The 6,602-nt window shown below is 38.4% G+C and overlaps 1 pseudogene; it reads right to left on the reverse strand.

Annotated features, from left to right (window-relative positions):
• Window positions 1-2,062: 2,062 nt before the first annotated feature.
• On the reverse strand, window positions 2,063-5,577 carry LOC117032684 (ribose-5-phosphate isomerase-like; annotated as a pseudogene).
• Window positions 5,578-6,602: the final 1,025 nt, after the last annotated feature.

The raw sequence follows: 6,602 nt of genomic DNA on the forward strand, positions 1-6,602 counted from the left end.
GTAGAAATAAGGAGAATCTATTTGTCTGGTGTTGATGTGTGAAGCTCTGAAAGACAGAATCCTTTCTCCTCATTGTTTGATGAGATTCCTAGGAACAGCCACAGAAAATCATTAAAACATAAAGCTTGTCTAGAGGCTTATTTGAATTGGGCCTCAGTGTTAGCATGGTAGCCAAAAATCTTGCTTGAATCATTAATTTGTGATTTTCTTAGAGAGATGGGAAATTCCTGTCATAATTTTGGTTATTATCCTTAATTCAACCTTTTCTTTTTATATAAATCATCACATTTGGTATTGTAGACATCTCTTGTTCTCTATAATTGCACACTTCCCTTAAGCTGACTAGGACGATAATTCCCATTCGTATAGATTTCTGACATATTTTAAAATATACCAGTCACTCAATGTAGTTCAATTCAATCTCTGAGTTTCACTGGGAGCTATATCTAGCAGGTAAACTTAAAGAGGTGGGGCTATTGAAAGATAGTTTCTATTTTGTTACTATTTGATGAGTTTCCACTGGATTTCCTCCCCCACCCATCCCAAACACACACACACCCTACTTTGTAGTGTTATCTGTGTTTTAAAATGACTACAGAGAGGCAATAGTGTAAAATAGAAAAGAAAACAACAATAAATAAACTAAAATTAAACCACAAGTACTGGAATCAGTTCAAATCCTCCCCACCACTTTCTGGTTACATTTCTTATCTGTAGTTTTCTCATCTGCAAGACAGGGCTAATGGTGTCCATACCATAAGGTAGTTGTAAGGGTACAGTGGGTTAATACATGTAAGGGAACTAGTTTGGAGCCTTGGGCAATAGCAACCATTCACTGTACAAGACAGTTTCTTTTCCCCTGTCCAGGTGGCATGCCTGGCCTATGAGCAGTATAGTGAGAAGCAATTAAATTTAATTGGTTGGGGGGCAATCCACAAAGATTAGCAAGGAGATGGCACTTGAACTAAGGTTGAAGAATGAGTGTGTATTTTTTAGGTTGAGATGGGAGCAAGAGACTTCCAGTCTAAAGCAATAACATAAAAGCTGATAAGTCGAACTAGTGGTGATATTCCAGGCAAGAAAGGATGAGAACCTGGATAGGACACTGGCAGTGACAATAAGAATGGGAAAGGGGGAGAGGGGAACAATTTCAGAGTTTAAACAAATGCAAAATAGGACACTCGGCAGAGAACAGCAACATGTAAACAGTGATGTCTGTGTTGTCTACAGCTGATGACAACAATGATGTCTACAGCTGTTAAATAAACATATTTGTTTATGAAAGCCTTTCTTTCCAAATAACTCCTTCCATTTTCTAACTAGTTGTCTAAATATGTTTCATGGACTAGAAGACCCCAAATTTTAATAATAGAATTGATTATTGCTTCCTGTTTCATTTTCCTCTTTGCTTTATAAAAAGTTTTCTTTATGCATTTCAAATCACATTGACCTTTTTTAACTACTATTGTACTACGAACTTTATTTTTATTTAGGAACCAACTTGTTCTTATCTTGTAATATTATCACTTACCAGATTTCTCAGGAGGACTATAAATCTGATTCAATTTCTTCCCAGATGTACTAGTTTACATTCTCCCAGTTTAATCTCATTTTGATTTAGGTCCATATTTGTAACCTTTTCAAGTTCCAGATAAGCAGTTTCTAAGTCATTAGCCATGTTTACAACGTTGCCTAATATAGCATCATTTCAAAAAATATTAATGTGCTGCTTACTCCTGCAAATATTAACTGAAGAGTTGAAAAAAAGAAGTGAAAGCAGTATCTTGTCCTGTAACATCCAGGATGCCCACTGTCCCCTTTGCAATTTATCAAGTTTTTTTTTTTAAAGTAAACATATATATATATATATGTTTATATTTCTTTTTTTTTTTTAAAGGCATTTAGTAACAATACTTCAGAAGACTGGATTTAACTACCCCACACCCCGAGCCTTCCCGTTGTCCGCCTGGCACAAATACATCAAGGCAAAGGCTCCTGGAGTGGCATATCCACCTCTGCTGTGGGGGAGGACTGGAGGTGAACTCACTCCACTCCTGTAGGGTCAGTAGAAAGGCTTCTCCCTCATGGTCACTGAGCGTCCTGCCTCCCGAGGCAGACTCTCTCAGCCATGTTGATGAATAGGCTTGTGTCCCTCTCACCTGGCACCATTTTGACAGCTGTGTTCACTTCACTCCATTTGTGCACCCGGTCAAACTTCCAGTCCAGGATAAAATTCCCATTAGCTGTCACCACAGGACCTGCCTGTTGACAGCCATTTGAAGTTCAATCACGTCCCCAAACTTCTGAGTCATTGCGCAGCTCACTGGGACATAAGCCATTGGGATGACCTCGATGGCAATTCCCTTGTGCCAACTATCCCAAGGTTCTTTGAATCATTCCTGAAATCAGCAATCACAATGAAGCTACTTGCAGAGCCAGCCACAATCTTCTCCCAGGTCAGGCTGCCTGAACCACCCTTGATGAGACTGAGATCAGCATCCACTCCATCAGCACCATCCATGGCGAGGTCAATCTCTGGGTGTCGGCCCAGGTCACTGAGAGTTAAGGTGTCCTACAGGATGAGCTGAGGGGCCTGGAAGGAAGTGGGGATACAGGTGAGGTTCAGATTCTCTTGTTTCAGTCTTTCAGCTATTCGCTGCACAGCATGGACAATTGGAGATTCACTTCCAATTCTCGGAACTGGGTCATTCCTCCTATGGTTCTCCACCGCCACACAGCCCGCCAGCTTCTTGGCTTCCTCGGCCTTGGACATCATGAGGGGGGTGGGAAGATGCAGTTGGCTTTCGTGTCGCTGGTGTTTGTTCGGCCAGTGCGCTTCAGCTGGTGCGAAAGGTGGCTCCCCAACTGCTCCCACCTAGGCCAGAGGCCGCACCCCTCACTCACCCAGGCAATAGGACCAGAAACCAATGACAGAGGGTGCTGAAGGTCCCAGGGTAGTGACTATCAAGTTCATTAGTCTACTGTTTTGTGGATAACTTTTATTATTTATGACTTTGTGTTATCCAATCTCATTTAAACTACTTTCCAAGAAAAATGAAATATAATGTGGTTTATATTGATTTAAAAATTAGGTTTCTAATATTTTTTTCTTTCTATTTGTAAGTTCTATTAGAAAAACAGTCCTTTAAAATCGTTTTCTGTCTTTTTCTTTATTGTTCCATGTAGATCAGGGGTGTCCAAACTTTTTTCAATGTTTTTCACCAAGGGCCGTATGCGGTAAAATACACAAACAGCCGGGCCACTCACTCGAGGTGAAGTACGTATTGCCTCACCTGGTTTATTTAAGTAAACTGAATATATTTTTGGAATTTGCTGCGGGCCAATTAACAATGGATTGCGGGCCGCAGTTGGCCCGCGGGCCGCAGTTTGTACACCCCTGATATAGATGTTTCAAACTGACATGCAGAAGGAGTGTATCCAGGAGAAGACCAGCTTGCTGACAAGGGGACTCACAGATCTGCCTGAACTTGATGAGTATAGTCTAGCCCAGTGTCCATTCTTCTTACTGTGTTTATTGTGTTCTCATGTGTTCATATGTAACTCAGTTGCCCTGTAGATATGTGCATACTTTTTTCTGACACAATTAATTTTTATTAAAAATACATTTTATAGACAGAGACTTTATAATTGTATTAATTGAGGAGTTCAGATATACTAATAAGAAAGTATAATAGGTATATGAAAAGATAATTTATAAAAGAGGAATTACAACTAGTTGACAAACAAAGGAAAAGGAATCAACAGTTTTAAAAACTGTTTCTCAGCTAATAAAAAGGAATATTTTTAGTGACAATACTTATTAACTGGGAAGATCCATAGGTGCTGGTATACTCACACTTTAGATTTGACCATAGAAACGAGAACAACTGTTTTGTAAATAACTTGGCACACTGCGTGAAAATTTGTGGGGGAAAAAATGTCATATCTTTTGTCAGTGTCTTACTTCTAGGACCCTAACCTAAAAATGTAATATGGAAAAAATATGCAAGAAACATTAATGATGGCTTTATAGCAGTGAAAACGCTAAAACTACCTGAATGTCCAACAATAAGGGAACGAATATTTAAATTATAAAACATCCACTGAAAGAACTTATATAAAAGTTATTAAAATTGGAGCACATGTGTCTTTATTGATGTTAATGAAGACTATAAACATGGGAAAATGTTAAGTTAAAAATATAGTTTAAGGACACAGAATGGCAGGTTTAGTGCTAAAATATTATCAAAAAAATATAAAAAGAAAAATCTACTTATATAATAAAATTTTGAAACAAATAATAAAAAATGTTAAAGTAATTTTGCAGGTTTGAAAACGGCGCTTTACTGCTGATTCCCCCCTCCCTATTTTCTACTTTTCTTTAATCGTGCTTATTTTTTATACTAAGAAAATTTAAAGTTGGTGAATATTTATTAGGCATTTACTATGTGTTGGGCACTGTGCTACTTAGGTTTTGGAAATGTAGAAGTAAAGAAGACAGATGTGGCCCCTGTTCTCACAGACCATGGCTCAAGAAACTTTGGACACTTGGAGTCATTCTTGACTCAACTCTCCCTCTCTTCCATTGTACCTCACAACTTATCCATCAGGAAATGCTGTTTGACTTTAATTTCAAAGTAATAATTAAAATCCAGTCATTCTCCAGTATCCTCACTGTAACATCCTAATCCAACTCACCATCTTCTGCCTGTGTTACTATTACAGCCTTCTGATGGACAAAATAATGCCTCCCTCCTCCATGCCCTAATCCCCAGAAACTGTGACTATGCTACCATATATGGTAAAAGGGACTTTGCAGATAAGATTAAGAATTTTGAGATGGAGATATCCTGAATTGTCCAGTGGGCTCACTGTGATAACAACAGTACTTTAACGGGGAGGCAGGAGGGCCAGAGTCAAAGACGATACAATGAAGAAAGCAGAGGTCAAAGTGATGCAATTTTTGGAAGGAAGATGCAACTGGAGAAGTGGGAGCAGCCTCTAGAAGCTGTACAGCACAAAAGAACAGATTCTTCCCTAGAGCCTCCAGATGAAATGCAGTCACGCTAATGCCTTGATTCCAGTCCTGAGACCCATTTCAGATTTTTGAACTCCAGGATAGTAATATAATAAATCTGTGCTATTTTAAGCCACCATTTTTGTGGCAATTTGTTATAGCAGCAATAGGAAACTAATACTAACCTCCTAATAGGTTTCCTCACTCTTATCCAGCTTCTCTACACCCTGTTCTCAATCTAACATCTGCAGTGACCTTGCTAATGACAAAGTAATGTTACCTTGCTGCGTTCCATTTCACTCAGAAGAAAAACCAGTCTTTACAATGAACTACAAGGTCTCACATGATAGATCTCCTATTCTTTTTGACCCCATTTCTTAATATTCTCACTTCCCTGACTCTGTTTCTGTCAAACGGCCTCCTTGGTATTCATCAAGATCCAGGGATACACCTGCCACAAAACCTTTGCACAGGTAGCTTTCTCTACCTAGAATATCTTGTCCCCAAACACTCACAAAACTATTCCTGCTGTTCTCCTCAGGCCTTTGTTCAAATGTCATCCATCAATAAAAGGTACGTCAGCCCTGGTATTTAATGAAGCAATCTGAACCTTTATTCCCCGTACTCCACTCTTGCTCTATTTTTATTTTTATTTACAGCACATGTATCACCTTCTGACATAGCACATGATTTATTTTACTGTGTTTCCTATTTATTTGCTACCTACGTTCCCCCCCACACACACACACACACATCAATACACACGAACATAAGCTCTCCAAGAACAGGGATTTAGTCTGTTTCATTTTCTGATATACCCCCAAGTGCCTAGAATAGTATCCAACACATGATAAGTGCTCAATTAATATTTACTGGATAAATAATTTTAAAAATTAGTGCTTTTAATTTTCTCAAATAAAAATTTTTAAGCAATTTTAATTCTTTATTAATTTATTCAAATCACTAAGAAACACAGTAAGTTCATAATAGGAAAATGGCAGATTTACAATTTACAAGGGAAGACAATAGAACTAATTAACAAACACTTGGGCAAAAATTCAAATTCTTAAAATGTTAGAAGGGTACTTCTTTTGCTTATTAAAGTCCATATGCAATAAAAAGTTATTGAGGACATTTTAAAGCCTGTGATGGTTTTGAGTTTCTGACAAATGATTCAAGTTTTATATGGCAATACTGAGCCTTATTCATGCTCTGTGGAACTCCTGGCTAGACAGTTATTATATTGTTTTCTCCTTCTTGGGTTTTACAGCTTTAGGGTAAGGATTCTCGCTCCTTCTCTGATACACTGGGATGGACTTTCCCCCCAATTTTTGCTGCCCACCTTTAGATGTGATTTGTGGCCCATTCAAGTAGTCAAACATGTACATGCAGCCTCTGGAAAGTGAAATCAGTTGCACTTTCTTCTTCACTTGATTTTTTCTTTTATCTTGTTCCTTGTCATTTCTGGAGGGTCATCAATACCATTGGAAAGATAATGACTACCACATAACATAACATTATCAAAAGCTACCTGAATCCTATGCACTGAAGTGAGCTCTCCAGAGTTTAGGACAGGTCCTGAGGC

The sequence above is a fragment of the Rhinolophus ferrumequinum genome, chromosome 2 (genome assembly GCF_004115265.2).
Source record: "Rhinolophus ferrumequinum isolate MPI-CBG mRhiFer1 chromosome 2, mRhiFer1_v1.p, whole genome shotgun sequence".
NCBI classification, from domain to species: Eukaryota; Metazoa; Chordata; class Mammalia; order Chiroptera; family Rhinolophidae; genus Rhinolophus; species Rhinolophus ferrumequinum.